General features: G+C 33.5%; 3 non-coding genes and 1 pseudogene across 3 annotated transcripts; all 4 read left to right on the top strand.

The window, feature by feature from the left end:
• The first annotated feature begins 8,624 nt into the window (after positions 1-8,624).
• On the top strand, positions 8,625-11,126 carry LOC128279230 (derlin-2.2-like; annotated as a pseudogene).
• A 1,024-nt stretch (positions 11,127-12,150) lies between these two features.
• TRNAW-CCA (transfer RNA tryptophan (anticodon CCA)) lies at positions 12,151-12,222 on the top strand. Its single transcript has one exon. It is a non-coding gene; the product is annotated as a tRNA-Trp (tRNA).
• A 622-nt stretch (positions 12,223-12,844) lies between these two features.
• TRNAW-CCA (transfer RNA tryptophan (anticodon CCA)) lies at positions 12,845-12,916 on the top strand. The gene has a single exon. It is a non-coding gene; the product is annotated as a tRNA-Trp (tRNA).
• An 857-nt stretch (positions 12,917-13,773) lies between these two features.
• Positions 13,774-13,845, top strand: TRNAW-CCA (transfer RNA tryptophan (anticodon CCA)). The gene has a single exon. It is a non-coding gene; the product is annotated as a tRNA-Trp (tRNA).
• The last annotated feature ends 2,299 nt before the right edge of the window (positions 13,846-16,144 follow it).

Genomic DNA, 16,144 nt, shown 5'->3' with positions numbered 1-16,144 from the left:
TTTCACAAAAATTTAAACATCTCATAAAATATAGCTCATATACATATTTTGCTTCTTCCATATGAAAATAGACTCATCGAGATTCGATTCCATAATTTATTCATTATTTAATTCCATTTCTACTATTTTAGTGATTTTTCAAAGTCAAACTACTGCTACTTACGAAAACTATTTTAGTACAAATATTGTTAACTAGTTTATAACATCTTTACTTCAATTCATTCAAACTCTATACATGCCATATAAATCTTCAAACATAAAACAAAAGCTACCGGAATTGATCGGATAGTGTGCTTTGTTGTGTTGATCCGATCTACCCACTTCACTTCAAGTCAATCTACATAAAAATATTAAACACACACAAGTAAGCTTATTGAAGCTTAGTAAGTTCATAGGTTAAAAGTAATACTTACCAAACATAATATTTCCAAACAATACCAAAACATTTACTAAAGTTTCCTGCGATTCACAACCATTGTTATAATAATTCACATAGTTGAGCTCAACAAGAATAACTACTCAATCTCTTTCATTTGGATCACTTCTCTTTTATTTCTTATAATCAAATTAGGAACGGCTTACGAAATTGAGTACGTCGTTGCTCAATGCCACGATTCACAACTCAGTATGGTTTTCCTCATTGAAATACCATACCTACATTTTTAACTTCGGTATGGGAAATGCCATACCTACATTTCTTAACTCAAGTATGGATTTGATAATACCATACCTACATTTCACATTTCAGTATGGATAATACCATACCTACATTTCACAACTCAGTATGGATGATACCATACCTACATTTCACACTTTGCCATGGAACAACCATGGTCTTATCCAATCAATTCATCACACGTCACGATACTGAACGTACTCAATCCTGCGTTTTCCTAATTTGCATTTCCACATTTATTCTTTCATTAACAAAATCTACACAATCCCACAACAAATTCAGTATATAATAACACATTATATACTTCAATCATTCACAAATAAACATCTAATTTCAACCATATGAACTTACCGGCTAATTTGTAGAAGATATTGAAATTTTGGGACTATTCGCAACTTTTTCTTTTCCTCGTTCTTCTTTGGATTCTTGATCTATAATATAAAATATTTCTACTCATTAGCATTTATTTGATTTCTATTTCACTTCACAATTTATGCTGTTCAAATTTCGAAATTGCACTTTTACCCCAAAATTTACAGTTTCACAATTTAGTCCCTACTCAATTCACCCATCAATTGAACTAATTTTTCTCAATTAACACTTTATTTTATCATTATAAACTATTTCAAAACCTTTTATATTCTGAATTTCAACAGCAACCTTCAATTCACAACTTTTTCACAATTAGGTCCTAAATATCATTTCCTATCAAAATCACTTAATAAAACCACCTTAATATGAAATTAGAACTTAAATTTCATAATAATTCATCATAAAATTCCTTATCCATCCACGGTAACTTCCAATTTCACCCATAAAATCAAAAACTAATGAATTCTACAAGTGGACCTAATTGTAAAAGTCATAAAAACATAAAATTATCAAGAAAAAGCAAGAATTAGACTCACATGATGTAAAAATATGAAAAACAAGCTTTCTCCAGACCTTCTATGGCGTTTTGGCTGAGAAATTATGAAGAAAATGTCTAGATTTTTCAATTACATCATTATTTAACTATTAACTTTTATCTATTTCCAATTTTGCCCTTGTTCACATTGTTTTCTTGCTTATTTCATACCCAAACCGTCCAGCCATTAACCTTTGGGTCTAATTGCTCTTTAAATCCATCTTTTAAATACTTAAGCTATTTACTCACAATTTAACAAATTTTGTGCTATTTTCAATTTAATCCTTTTCAATTAATTAGCCATCCAAGCGTTAAAATTTTCTAATGAAACTTTAATATTAACTCAATGACACTCCATAAATATTTATAAAAATATTTATAGCTCGATTTTCAACTTTGAGGTCTCGATACCTCATTTTTGACCCGTTGACCTAATAAATTCTTTTAATTCACTAATTTCACCATTTCACAAATTCTTCTAAATTCTTACTTGACTCATAAATATTAAATTACTATCTTGTTCAATCTTATTTGTCGAATTTAGTGATCTCAAATCACCATTTTAACACCATGAAAAATTAAGTCAGTTACTACATTTGTACAAGCCCAATTTTGGGCCCAAAACCCTCTAACCCATTTGACCTAAACCCAAAACCACTAAATCCCTAGCCCAATACAAAAAAAGAAGAAGAAAGGAGACCTAAAACCCTAGCCGTTCAGCCACTTGCCCTGTCCCATCCACTACCGCCTCTACTCCACCACCGCTTGTCTGCAGCAACAATGGAAGAATAGATAAATATTAAAAAGAAATGTAGTGGCTATTTAAAGCCAAATCAGAGAACCATTTATGGGGATTTTTGGATTCTTTGAGAAATAAAAAAAGCAAACAATATTCGGTACAAACAAAAATAGAGACTCTAGTAACATCAAAAGCAAGAAATAGCGATATCGAAATCGGAGAACCGAAAATACCAAAGTCTAAGGTGATTTTTACTTTACTCTCGTTTTGTTTTGAGCTATTTTTTCTCACTTACATACATATATTAAAAAACATAAATAAATAAAAGATATAAAAAAGGGAAAAAAACTACCCACGGCGATTTACGCCACCGCACGTGGTGAGCGAGCCAAGACTGGCATGACCTGACCAGACTTCACAGGTTTCGGGTCGGCGACGAGAGAGAGGGAGGATTTAGGAGTTTTTTAGAGGAGAGGAGAAATGAAAAAAATATATAAAAATTGGGTTAATAGGGCAAAACGCACTGCTTTGCCGGCCATTTTAAACACAAAACAGGCCGTTTCAAGCGCCGACCAACTCGACCCGCCCACGAAGGATCCGCTGTTTTTGACATTTGGGACAATTGCATGCATCCTTCCGCAATCTTTTGGTTTTAATCAGGTCTTTTCATGTTCTTTAATTTGGTCCCGTAATTTTAATTCTTTCAATTTAATCCTTGATGCTTGAAGGATAGACCTCTGAATAGCGTCGTTTGATAAAATGGACTATTTCTCCTTCGGTCCCTCCTGTTTGTTCGCGTGTTCGAACCGTCTCCTTCCCTTTGATGATTTTTTTAAATTCGCTCAAAATTTCGCTTTTTAATTCGATTTCATCCTTTCTCTTTCACTTTTCCATATTATTCTAATTTAATTTTAATATTATTTACAATATTATATTTTATTACTGTTGTATTTTAATACTTATATGTATATATGTTAAAATATTATTAATGGTTTTATTATTAATATTTTCTTAATATATATGTATGTTAACATTATGACTAGATTTTTTTATATGTATACGTATATATGTTATGTATATTTCTCCTTTATAATATTAGATATATTCTTTTATACATTACATATGATATCTTAAATACTATATTATACACATATTAATACCACATTATATATACTTTTTATATCTACTTCTACCTCCATCATATCTACTATTAATATCAATATATGTTTATTTATATCTTCAATATATATATACGCGTATATATTATTATTATTAGTTTTTGATCTTATCGTCTTGTTAATACATTTGTGCCACATATACATACCTTTAATATATATTTGTATATTATACTTCATATTATGCCCATGTAAATTAATATTATATCATGTATATCACTTTGTTATAGTTTTTTATATATATTGTGAATATCATATTATGTTCTATCATGTATATTACGTGTGTCATGTATATGTTTAATATATTATGTGTATATTTTGTTTGTATTACACGTACATGTTATGTATATATATTCGATATTATCATATATTTATTTTCCCATATATTTATGTAATGTTTTATTATTATCATTATTTTGCACTTTTAATATAATTACTATTATACCTTTCATTGTTATCACTATTACTTTTATTATTATAACCCCTTTTATATGTAATTACCTATACGCGATTGTTTTTATGCTAACTAATTTAAAATATATATACATACGTATTTTAGCATACTTGTATCACTTATATATATCGTTATTCTCATTATTATCGTTTAGTCATCTTTATTTATACCTTTGTAAATTCTTTCAAACCTTAAATCATTCACTATTTGTGTCATCATAATTATTATTACTAACATATACATACTATATAATTTTATTACGTATACATTTTTATATACTACGCACATGTATCCTTTAATATCATACTATTATTATGTATGTATATATTTTTATATATATTTCTTATTATCATTATTATGTATGTACCTAAATACATAATATGTATATACTTTTTATCATTATTATTATCACCATTGTCATTTTATTTTACCATAGCATTTATGTTTTATTATAAATCACGTTTTACTCAATATATTAAAATAATTCTTTCATAAAAGCGATTTCCGGTATTAGGTAATTCGAGATAATTGAGCTCTAACTTCTGGGTTTCGATTTTTCTCCTTTAACCTAAATAACGGAATACTCTTTTAAATCGCGACATGAGTTTTGAAAAATGCTTATTCTCGGAGATACGAGGTGTTGTGCCCTAACTTCTGGGTATGGCATTTTGTTACCTCGAAATAAGATTTTTGCAAGAAAAGGAAATATTCGGTGTTTGGAAATTCGAGGAACGTGCCTAACTTACTGGTTTCGATTTTCCTCGTTCACGAACTAACTGAATAACCTTTTGAAATACACGAATTTTTATATAAAAGGCAAGCTCGCTCTCGAAAATTCAAGATGACGTGTCCTAACTTACTGGATGTGACATTTTATATTGTGAGACGAGAAGGTCCTTAACATTTGAGCATTTTCTTTACAAAGAGGGATCGTATTTTAAATTCTTTCAAGTTTTCAAATTTTCGACACTAAGACACTAATTAATCAACTAAGTACCAATTTTGGGCGTATTGAGGGTGCTAATTCTTCCTCGATGTAATCCGACTCCGAACTCATTTTCTGATTTTCGAGACCAAAATTATCGTTTTAGTAAATCTTAACTTTTACTAAAATGATTAACTTAAGGTGATCCGATCACACCTAAAAAGATTGGTGGCAACTCCTGTTTTCGTTTTTTTTCAAGTCGATACCCGTTCGTTTTTTTTAAAAAAATGGTTACGACAAAGATGATTGTAGTTTTAGTCTTTGATAATAGTTAATTATTCGATTTAAGTTTTTAACTGTAACAATCCGTTTTTAGTGAAATCGGAACAGTGGTTTTAGGACCACAAATCCGATTCCGTAAGAAAATTATTTTAATATTATTATATGGTCTGCATTATGATAGGAATGTCGTATAAAAATTTCATTAAAAAAATTTTACTGATTACATGTCTAATTTGAAAAAAGGACCAAATTGCATGAAATGCAAAAGTTGAGTTCTAGTAGCTATAAGTATCAAATAGCTATGGAATTTAAAATTGGAGGTCCTTATATAGCAAATAGACCATTAAGAGGAGTTAGTAGATAAGAATGCTTAGTCATCCATGGAAAATTAAATAAAGAAAAGATTAAATTGGAAAGTAAAATTAATAAAAGATGATAAATGATTAAATAAAGAAATATCATCTTTTTCATCATATTTCTGAAATATTTTTACATGGAAACCCTAGTTAGAAGAGGTTGAAGGTAGCAAGCTTATTTGGCTCAATTAGATGAGTATTGAAGTCCCGTTTTAGTAATTTTTATATTTACGAGACGTAATAGCTTAATCTAACTATCTCGGGATTAAATTGTAAAGTTATCAAAGTACTAGGGTTTTTCCATGGATGAGTATGCATGAATTATGAAGTTTTATGGTAGAAAATTAAAGGTTGTTGATAGATAAATAATTTTGTAAAGTGAATTTTGATGAAATTGTGATTTAGGGACTAAATTGTAAAGATACAAAATTCATGGAAACATTCTAAATTTTATGAAAAACACGGACTGTTATTGTGACATATGAAATTCAGCTAGGCTTGGAATAAGGATTAAATTGTATGAATTTCATTTTTTGAGCCTAGGGACAAACCGTAATTAAATAAAAATATTGAGGAAAAATGGTAATTTTGCCTAAGATGTGAATTGAATTGAATTGAATATGAATTGTATTAAACTGAGCTAAATTTACTCGTATAGATCCGGATAGATCAAATACAGAGCTAAATCAATGTAAAGAAAAAGTAACGGATTAGTAGCATACAAGTTCACGAGCATTATCGAGGTAAGTTCGTGTAACTAAATTGTGTATATTTATATGCTTGAATTGAATGTTGTGTATGTGATTGTATTGTTGCTATGAATATGAAAATTAATATTATGTCCGACAATGGCTGACAAACATAAAGTCCCGATTGAATAAATGAAATTTGATGGATATAGGATTTTTCGTATTGGTTGTGATCCTACATATGTTACGGACACACCACATCTTGAAAGAGCGTCCCATTATTAGCCCTCTTGAGCTTCCGTTATATGGTTCTTGCGAGCTTTCCATTAATAGCTCTTTGGAGCATCCCGATCGATTGTGATCCTGCATGTGTTGTGGACATGCCGCAGCTCTTATGAGCGTCCTGTTATGTGGCTCACATGAGCTTTCTGTTATATGGCTCGAGAGAGGGCTTCCCGATTATGTGCTTTAATGAGCACTCCAGAATATGAATTGACAAATTATAAATTTATACACTTCGTGTGTATCACTGTGTATCCATCGATATTTCAAATGGTTTAACGGACAAAGTTTTGATATAAGTTAAGGTGAATTTTGAATGAGATATTACCTATATCACCCAAAATCATATGGAAATTTGATATTTGATGAGCTCATTCCTGATTCTTGATATTCAAATGAAATACATGACTAACATGTTGATGAAGTTGTGTATTTAGGCTATTAACCAAATTGCTTGGATGCATTTTGTATGCTTACCTTAAATGTAAATGAATGGTAAGTTTATTTCCTATTATACGAACTTACTAAGCATTAAATACTTACTCGATTTTATTTCCTCTATTTTATAGTAGCTCGAAGCTCGTTAAGGTTGGAAGCTAGCGAGACACATCACATTATCCATCGACTTATTTCAGTATAAATAGTAAATTAATTTTTGGTTATAATGGCATGTATAAGTTTAAATAGCCAATGTTGGCATATAAATGTTTTAGTTGTAATTAGCCATTGGTATGACTTGTGATGAATGTGTTTTAATGTATGTATATATATATATATATATATATATATATATATACGAGATAATGTCATGTTTGATATGAGTGTTAAGTATGAACAATTGATAGTAAATTTCATAAGTTGTCTAAATGTATTTTTGGTAAAATAGGTAAGTTTGGATATATGGATTTATGAAGTAATATGTCATGCATAAGACTTGATTTTTGGCTTGGTTTAAATGTCTTGGATTGGCTTGTGTATGTGTTAAAGTGTTTATTTAGGTGGAAGACTAATTGGGTGAGAAAAGAAAATGGCTATTTTTGCCCACATGAGTAGAGACGCGTGTGTCTTAGCTGTATGACTCATGGTTTAGCACATGGGCTCTGGTTTGGTGTGTGTCCCTGCATCTTTAAAATTTAAAACAAAATGCTCAGGATTTTTCATACTACCGACACATGGGCGTGTGGCTTGGCCTTGTGACCCCTACACTTACACATGCCCTAACACACAGGTGTGTGACTTGGTCGTGTGACCCAAGTTAGAGAGTTACACGGGTACAAACATGGGCTGGGACACGGCCGTATGCCCCATTTCGAATGCCCACACGGCTTGACCACACGCGCGTGTGTACCTTGTACTTAGGAAAATTTTGATATTTCGCGAAAAATTCTCTGAGTACCCGGTTTAGTCCTGACTTTTTTTAATGTATGTTTTGGGCCTCGAGGCTCATATAATGGACTTTATGAATAATATCTGACATGGATGTAAATAATTTGAAATGCCTGTTTTTGATCTGTTTATTCTAGTAATGCTCCGTAACCCTGTTTTGACGACGGATACGAATTAGGGGTGTTACATTAACTATTGATTAATAGTAAAATTATATTTTCGTCTTTCTTAAAAAAAATTTAAAAAATTCAATTTAGGTTTTCTTAACAAAATCTTTTAAGCCCCTCAAAATAATTTTTGATTCCATCCCTGGATATTTTAATAGAACATAAAATTTCATCTTGATTTAACTTGTATGTAAAAATTTTAAAAACTCTTAAAATAGGTCTAATTTAATCATTTTAGGATATAAATATAAATTTAATTTGATAACACTTATTTAGTGATTAGAATGGTAAGGCTTAGCATAGGGTTCATTATGTAATTAATCCTAAACGAAAGCAATTTGATTGGTTCGTATCAACCACGCGCGTTCTGATTCGCCTTGGATTTGTCATTTAAAAAAATGGTATATAAGTAGGATAATATTTTGTACGCCATTAATCACTTCATTCGGTTCTTCTTTTTGTTTCGTTGAAAAACCAAATCTCTGTTTCGATCTTCAAAGCCCCCAATCCATAGTGAAAATCAAATAAACAATTTGATCCAGTTAGTCTTTCTTGGGTTGAATTTTATTGCTATTATAGAAATTTCAAAAAAAAACCCTCAATGGCTCAAGCTATTGAAGAATGGTATAAGCAGATGCCCGTCATCACCGTTCTTATCTCACAGCTGCTGTAGCTATCACTATTGGCTGTTCTCTCGAAGTATGCCTCTTTTTTTTTTATTATATGTGTTTTTATTTTCTCTTTTTGGATTTTCTTTTTCAATCTGGGCAATGGGATTTCGATTTTGCCCTTTCAATTTTCAATGATTTAGGCATGCTTTTTCAAGTTTTTATGCTAATGGGTATAATTATTATAGAATGATTTGATCTGCGTTTATCCCAATGTCGTGAATTTAGTGATTCCCATTGGATTTGATCCATGGGTTTCTATTCATGTTTTAAAGTTGGAAATTTGGGCAGGCAAAGTTTGCGATATATGATTGAGTTTCCGTCTTGATTTGAGAAGAATCTAGAACATGTTTGCATTGTTGTGCTAATCTGATTTAGTTTTCTTTTGCAGATAATATCACCTTATCATCTGTACTTGAACCCTAAACTTGTGGTTAAGCATTATCAATTCTGGCGCCTAATTACTAACTTCCTGTACTTCCGCAAGATGGGTAAATTTCATGTCCTTTTTATCTCGGGTTTGTAATTTCTTTTTCCATGGAACGATGTTATGTAATTTGTCGTGGATGTTTTTGCTTAAATATGTAAAAGTTTCCTGTTGTTTTAAAAGCTTGAATAAGTGTAGATAAAAGTAAAAAGGAGTATGCTTTAAAGACAACAATAACTTCAAATCAACTTTCCTTTTATATACTTTCTTCCGAGTTTAAACCATCAATGACATTAAAGATATTTAAAGTTGGCATTGCTTATCCAGGCATATCTGTATGATTAGGATTGAAGCTAGTACACAAATTGTCGAGCACCTTTAACATGGTATCCATTTATATGCCAGATTTGGATTTCATGTTTCACATGTTCTTTCTCGCCCGATACTGCAAGCTTCTTGAAGAGAACACATTCAGGGGAAGGACTGCAGATTTTTTTTACATGCTTTTGTTTGGAGCTTCTGTCTTAACTGGCATTGTGCTTATAGGAGGAATGATACCTTATCTGTCAGCATCATTTGCCCGAATCATATTTCTAAGCAATTCATTGACATTCATGATGGTAAGCCGATCTGCCTTTGTTTACATGCAAAATTTGTTTTATTTTGTAGTTTATGATCTCTGTTAATAGCCATTTGGAAGCCATCTTATTTACTACTACTTGTAGGTTTATGTATGGAGCAAACAGAATCCTTTTATACATATGAGTTTTCTGGGTCTTTTTACCTTCACAGCAGCTTACTTGCCCTGGGTGAGTGCTTCAATTCACTCCATCCTTTTTTTATGATTGTTATTGCTCTTGATTATGCATCTTCTATTTCGAAGTATTTAAAGGTTTTCAAAAAAAGAAATGTGGTTATTGGTGGAATTTTCCATTTGGAGAAAGTTCAGCCTTCTTTTTGCATTTTTGGGTCTTATCATACTTCATCTAGTTGTTGAGTATAATTACTTCTTTTCCTTGTATATCTTTTAGGTGCTTTTGGGATTCTCTGTTCTTGTTGGTGCTAGTGCTTGGGTGGATCTGTTGGTGTGTTCCTATTTCCAGAGCCTGCTTTAATGTTGGGATTAGTATTGTTTGTATGAATTCTCTGTATATATCTGAAATCCATTGTACGTTCACTGAAGTGACTACTAGGCACAAGCTATACTAGTATAATTAAGCTTTTCATAATAGCCATATATCGTCACTGCTGGATCGGTCTTGTTGTGACTAGTGTGGAAAAGGAAAGTGTTAGGATTTGGGGGGAGTAAGTTGCTTGGTCTCATCCGCTGGGTGATAACCAGAGACTCCCTTATAATTATGCAATGGTCCTATAGACTGCCCCCGGTTCTTGTCCCACGCTTCAGATTCTCAATGCGGCCATGTTTAATTTTTGAATGCCATCTCTTTGTTAAACTAAATATTTTTGTTAATCCAGGGAATGATAGCTGGTCATGCATACTATTTTCTTGAAGATGTATATCCCCAAATGACTGGTCGCAGACCCCTAAAGACTCCATCTCTCATCAAAGCGCTGTTTGCAGATGAGGATGTAGTGGTAGCACGGCCGGAAAATGTGAGATTTGCTCCACCACCTGCAGAGGAACTTCACAGGGATTAATCTGCCGTATGGAAACTAGACCAACGAAGTGTACCTTGGTGGGGTTGATCTCTGCTTGGACACGACAATTGCCTAAAAAAGTGTAGTTTGCCCCTTCGTAAAAGCGTTCAAGCTTACATTGCTAATCATGAAAACAATATATCTTGATTCGCATTAGAGGTTAGCTATTGTATATATGACCTACTACAGTTATGCTGATTTGGAGATTTGAGTTTTGTAATTTTATACCTACACTGAGTGCTTTTGGTTGGTATATGATGCCCTTTGTGCATCTGCTATGACCCAAGCAGCATTTACTCACAAATTTAATGTTTTACCCCCTTTCGTGGCGGAACTCTGATCTTATTGTCTTAGCGGCTTTGGTTTAGTTTATTGGTGACCTCTGTTACATGAAACAAAATGAACCCTGAACTTGTGCAAATTATAGGGGAAAAAATGCCTACCACAAAGCTGACATAGTGGCAACCAGTTGATTGATGTCCCATGTTATTGGAAGACGGTTAACATGATTTTAGGCATGTTTTAAGGGAATATTAGGAGTCCCAATGATAAAATGTGATTTGGGGTTAATTTAAAAGTTTTAGCTACTTGGTCGTCGCTTTTGTTGTACCCACAGCATGAAAAACAATTGAAAGGAGGGTAACAGTAGCACTAATCAACCCAATAAGCACTCCAATTAGTACATTGGAGATTATCTTTAAACCAATTTAGTGTAAAATAATGTTTTACAAGCAGAGAACGTCCTTAATGAGCTCTTACATGTGGGGTTTTTAAATAGGAAAATATTTGACTTGATTTTATTCTGAATGCAAACAAAAGTCGCTATAGGTTTCTATCTAATCTGAAAGGATCTCTAAATTCATGCATACTACACTGTTCAGATTATTAATTTGCCTAAGATATAGGTACAATACTCAAACAGATTGTGAACAAAGACACTGCTGTTTGACTTGCATACAAGAGTAGCTTCAAGTGCAATAAGTCGTATAGTTTTGAAGCTAAGCGCAAGGTTTGGCCAAAAATGAAAAACTTACCATAAAGCACCTAATAAGGAAGCTTGTGAAACAAATGAGACTTAACAGATCCACCCTACGGAAATCCAAAATACTAAAGGCTTATTAAGTGCTACAACAACAAACAAAGACTTTTCTAGTGCATACACTAGGCTATATAGTGCCAAGTTAAACAAACCAAGAAATTAGCAGGGACTTAGAATGAACATTAAACTTATGCCATTTTAGAATGTTACTGGAAATTAAGGAAAATACTTCATGGACAGGAGCCTCCTCTTTTGATTCAGAGTTTAAAAACTTTACTGTGACCAAACAAATATAACTATTTTAAGGCAATGGACAACAGGATCCGTGGCGCAATGGTAGCGCGTCTGACTCCAGATCAGAAGGTTGCGTGTTCGATTCACGTCGGGTTCAATTTCCCATTACTAAAAGATCCTTATTCTTTTGTTCTGAAATGAGAAACAAAGACTGCATCAGAATTGCTTGTTGAAACAGTGAAAAACATCCCCTCCCATACTTTTTTGAATCAAATGTCCTGGAATCATTTCCATCAAACACCAGGAACAATTGACTCACATATATATATCTATATCTATATCAAACAGATGGTGAGCAGTTGAACACTGCCGTACAAGAGTTTGGAACTTAAAACACCTAACAAGGAAGCAGGTGGAGCAATTGACTCTTCCAACAGATCCACCCACCAAAAATGAAATCAAAATACTAAATGCCTTGTAAAGTCCTACAACAACAGACAATGTCCCGAGACAATACCCTTTTTCTAAAAACTATGTTTGACTGCATCTGCTTATATATCCTACCACCTTCCATTTCCTGGCATGACACATACACTAGGCTATATGGTGTGAAGTTAAAAACCAATAAATTAGCAGTGACTTAGAATGCACATTAAACTTATGCAATGTTAAAATTTTACTGGAAACTAACGAAAACACCTCATGGAACTTCTTCCTTTTGATTCAGAGATGCTACAAAATGACTATTTGAAAATAAATGAACCCCTCGAAGAGCAAAAGGATCCGTGGCGCAATGGTAGCGCGTCTGACTCCAGATCAGAAGGTTGCGTGTTCGATTCACGTCGGGTTCAATACCCAGCTAAATCCTGCATATTTTCTCTTTTTTCTGAATTTGGGATAAAATCGCTTTGTCCAAGGACTTTACGAGCAGATTTAAGTTTATCCAGAAATGTTAAAAAAGGGGAAGGTAAGCAAGGTGTCCTACAGTTTTTCATTTGCATCATCAATTTTGGAACCTAATCAGGCCTTTTATATTGGAATGAAAGATGAAAATTGCAGTTCTCTCATTAATTCGTTCGTTGAATTAGTAAAAAACATATCTTCTCTGAAACTTATTCGATAAAATGTTGTGGAATAATCATTTCCTTTAAACACCAGGTTTAGTTTATTGGATAAACTATCATGGAGCCAAGGTTAATTATAAACAATATAAAATTTTGATTGTGTGTAGTACGTATGAAACTTTAGTCTCATGCAGCATTAGTTACTTTGTTGCATGCATGTTCCTAAAGTGAAGCGGTAGTAATGTCATACTCCTTTGCTTGTGAGTAGAATTATGGTGCATTCTCACAATTATCTTGTCTTGCTTAATTGTTTCTGTCGCTTTTAGTGCAAGATGGAGCAGGCCTTTTATAAGCAACCACTAAGCTCCTTTGGCTCCACATCCGGTTTTCCTTTCTTCCCCATCTACAGCTCTATATGCTCACACACCCTAGAAACTCATCAACTCTGCTCTCTTTCTCCATATGCAATGGTAGAACCTCTGTTGTGGTGGCAGCCACTAACCAACCGTCGATGTGCATATGTCATCAATATAAGCTGTTAAAGAAAATACCTCATGGAGTCTCTTCCTTTTGATTCAGAGCTAGTAATGATTTACTATTATAAAACCAATCAAAATGATCTCTTTTTAAAAGAGTAAACAACGGGATCCGTGGCGCAATGGTAGCGCGTCTGACTCCAGATCAGAAGGTTGCGTGTTCGATTCACGTCGGGTTCAAATCTCCGTTAAACTTTGATCCCGCTTTTTGTTTTCTGCTGTCAAAAGGAATGAAGCCGAATTTGGGTTTTCTTTATCGATTTTGATTGATGGGTTGTGTAAGGAGTGAATTTGGAGGAAGCTAGGAGTTATTGTATGAGGAATGGAGATTTGGAGGTGGACTCTCACTGTTACTTTGCTTCGCTGTATTGCTTGTGGGGAATTCTGTAATGAGAGTATGGAATTGAAATCGGTTTGTGAGAAGACTTTGCTAGCATCTTTAAACGTTGAGGAGGCAAATGAACTCGTCCACAATTGTCGAGGAGAAGTTCCCAGGTGTAAGCAAGGTGTCCATACTTCTTCAGAGCAAATAAACGGAAGGTATTGTGCACTTGGATGGGTAGTGTCTCGTATATCACCTGCAAGTTTACGGAAAAAGTGTCGTAGTATTAGAAATATCTTTAAACGTTGAGGAGGCAAATGAACTCGTCCACAATTGTCGAGGAGAAGTTCCCAGGTGTAAGCAAGGTGTCCATACTTCTTCAGAGCAAATAAACGGAAGGTATTGTGCACTTGGATGGGTAGTGTCTCGTATATCACCTGCAAGTTTACGGAAAAAGTGTCGTAGTATTAGAAATATCAATTATGCAAGTTTTGCCTGCAGGGGATTGAACCAACAACCAAAGCTTAAATGTCTCATTTTGCAGATCATATTTACATCAACCAACGCATTCCTTAAGGGCTTAAGGGAGATAAAACTCTCTAGTGGGACAATACCTACATTGAAATGAAAATGAACAGTGTAGTTTTCTTAGCGACACCCTGAATTATTTTCATTTTGTTTGTTGAATTACTGAATAATCTCTCTTCTCTGAAACACTAAAATGCTGTTTCAGTGGAACTTTAGCGCCGTGGAATCATCACTTTAAATAGCTTGTTTAGTTTATTGGATAAACTATATCAGCTTCTTGTATCATGGAACCAAGGTTAACAGAGGAGAAAAATAAGTCTTGATTCTCTGTGTTACCTATATTAGTGTCATAAAGCAAGTTATGCTTTATTGCATGTATTTTTGTGAATTAGTGGAATTAGTACACCAACTTTTTCCTTAAGAGTAGCAGTAATGTCATATCCTCTTGCAGATTGTGGTGCATTCTGACAATTATCTTGGATCAGCTTCGAGATTTTTTTTCATCAAAAGTTAAAAGAGTGTTTACCCTGATCCTCATATCCTCGAATGGAAGCTTTTTTTCATGTTTGAACCAAAATTTGGCATAATTCAAGTCACCCCATTAAAATTGTTGACCAAGACATTATAGAAATCAACATAATTTCTTGAACGGAGCTTAAACACCAATGACAAAACTTTACAAGTTATACTAATAGGATGCTTTGCCAAACCCTGTATTCTTAAATTGTTTCTGTTGCTGTTGTTACAAGATAGTGCAGGCCATTTACAGGTAACCGATAAGCTCCTTTGGCTCAACATCTGGTTTGTATCCTATGCAATCATTCTTTTCTTCCCATCTACAGCTCTATAAGCTCACACACTGAAGGAACTCATCGATTGTCCTAGTGTTGCACTAGGAATTCAACCTAATGCTTTCTAGTCATCGACCCTGGTCTCTTTCTCATGTGTTGTGCTCCATATGCAAAGGTAGAACCTACTGTTGTGGCAGCCACTAACCAACTGTCGATATGTCATGAAGTATATCAGCTTTTGTGACATCATATATTTAAGTATGATCTAATTAGCTAAGGGGCAGTTTGTTTACCTTAAGTATGTGATGCATAATTGAGTTTCTAGTGTTCCAAACTCAGGTTGAAGGAGAGCTGAAGCAACTAATATCAGCTGGAAAACTGTGTTAACCTGCAAAATTTTGAAATCTTTTCAGATATGGAAGCATTAATGGTCTTCACATGCTGCAGCATTTGGGGTTTTCTGCATTCCGTAGATGGCTTTCACCCGTGTCTTGCCACTTGTTCTCACCGTCTTTTACAGTGTTAAAATACTAAAGAATTGCAGAATCCATTGCTAACTCCAATCCATACTCCCCTCAATTGGGAAATGAAAATATGATACTTACTTTGCTTATAAAGAGAGGCTCAACCTTCTGTGGACTAGTCCCATCAAGATTAAAGAAATCTAGTCGACTTTTCCACTGAATAAAAAAAAAAAAAAAGACCCAAGATTTAGATCAATGATTCACAAAGTTTGCCAAGCCATTAAAGAATTGGAACAAAAACATGTGCGACTAAAGTTCAAGTTAAGCCCACCTGCCAACCCAAGCTACTGGCTCTTTGGTACACAGCACCACTA

This window comes from Gossypium arboreum, unplaced genomic scaffold (genome assembly GCF_025698485.1).
Source record: "Gossypium arboreum isolate Shixiya-1 unplaced genomic scaffold, ASM2569848v2 Contig00517, whole genome shotgun sequence".
NCBI classification, from domain to species: domain Eukaryota; kingdom Viridiplantae; phylum Streptophyta; class Magnoliopsida; order Malvales; family Malvaceae; genus Gossypium; species Gossypium arboreum.
This window is presented reverse-complemented; position numbering and strand designations above follow the sequence as displayed.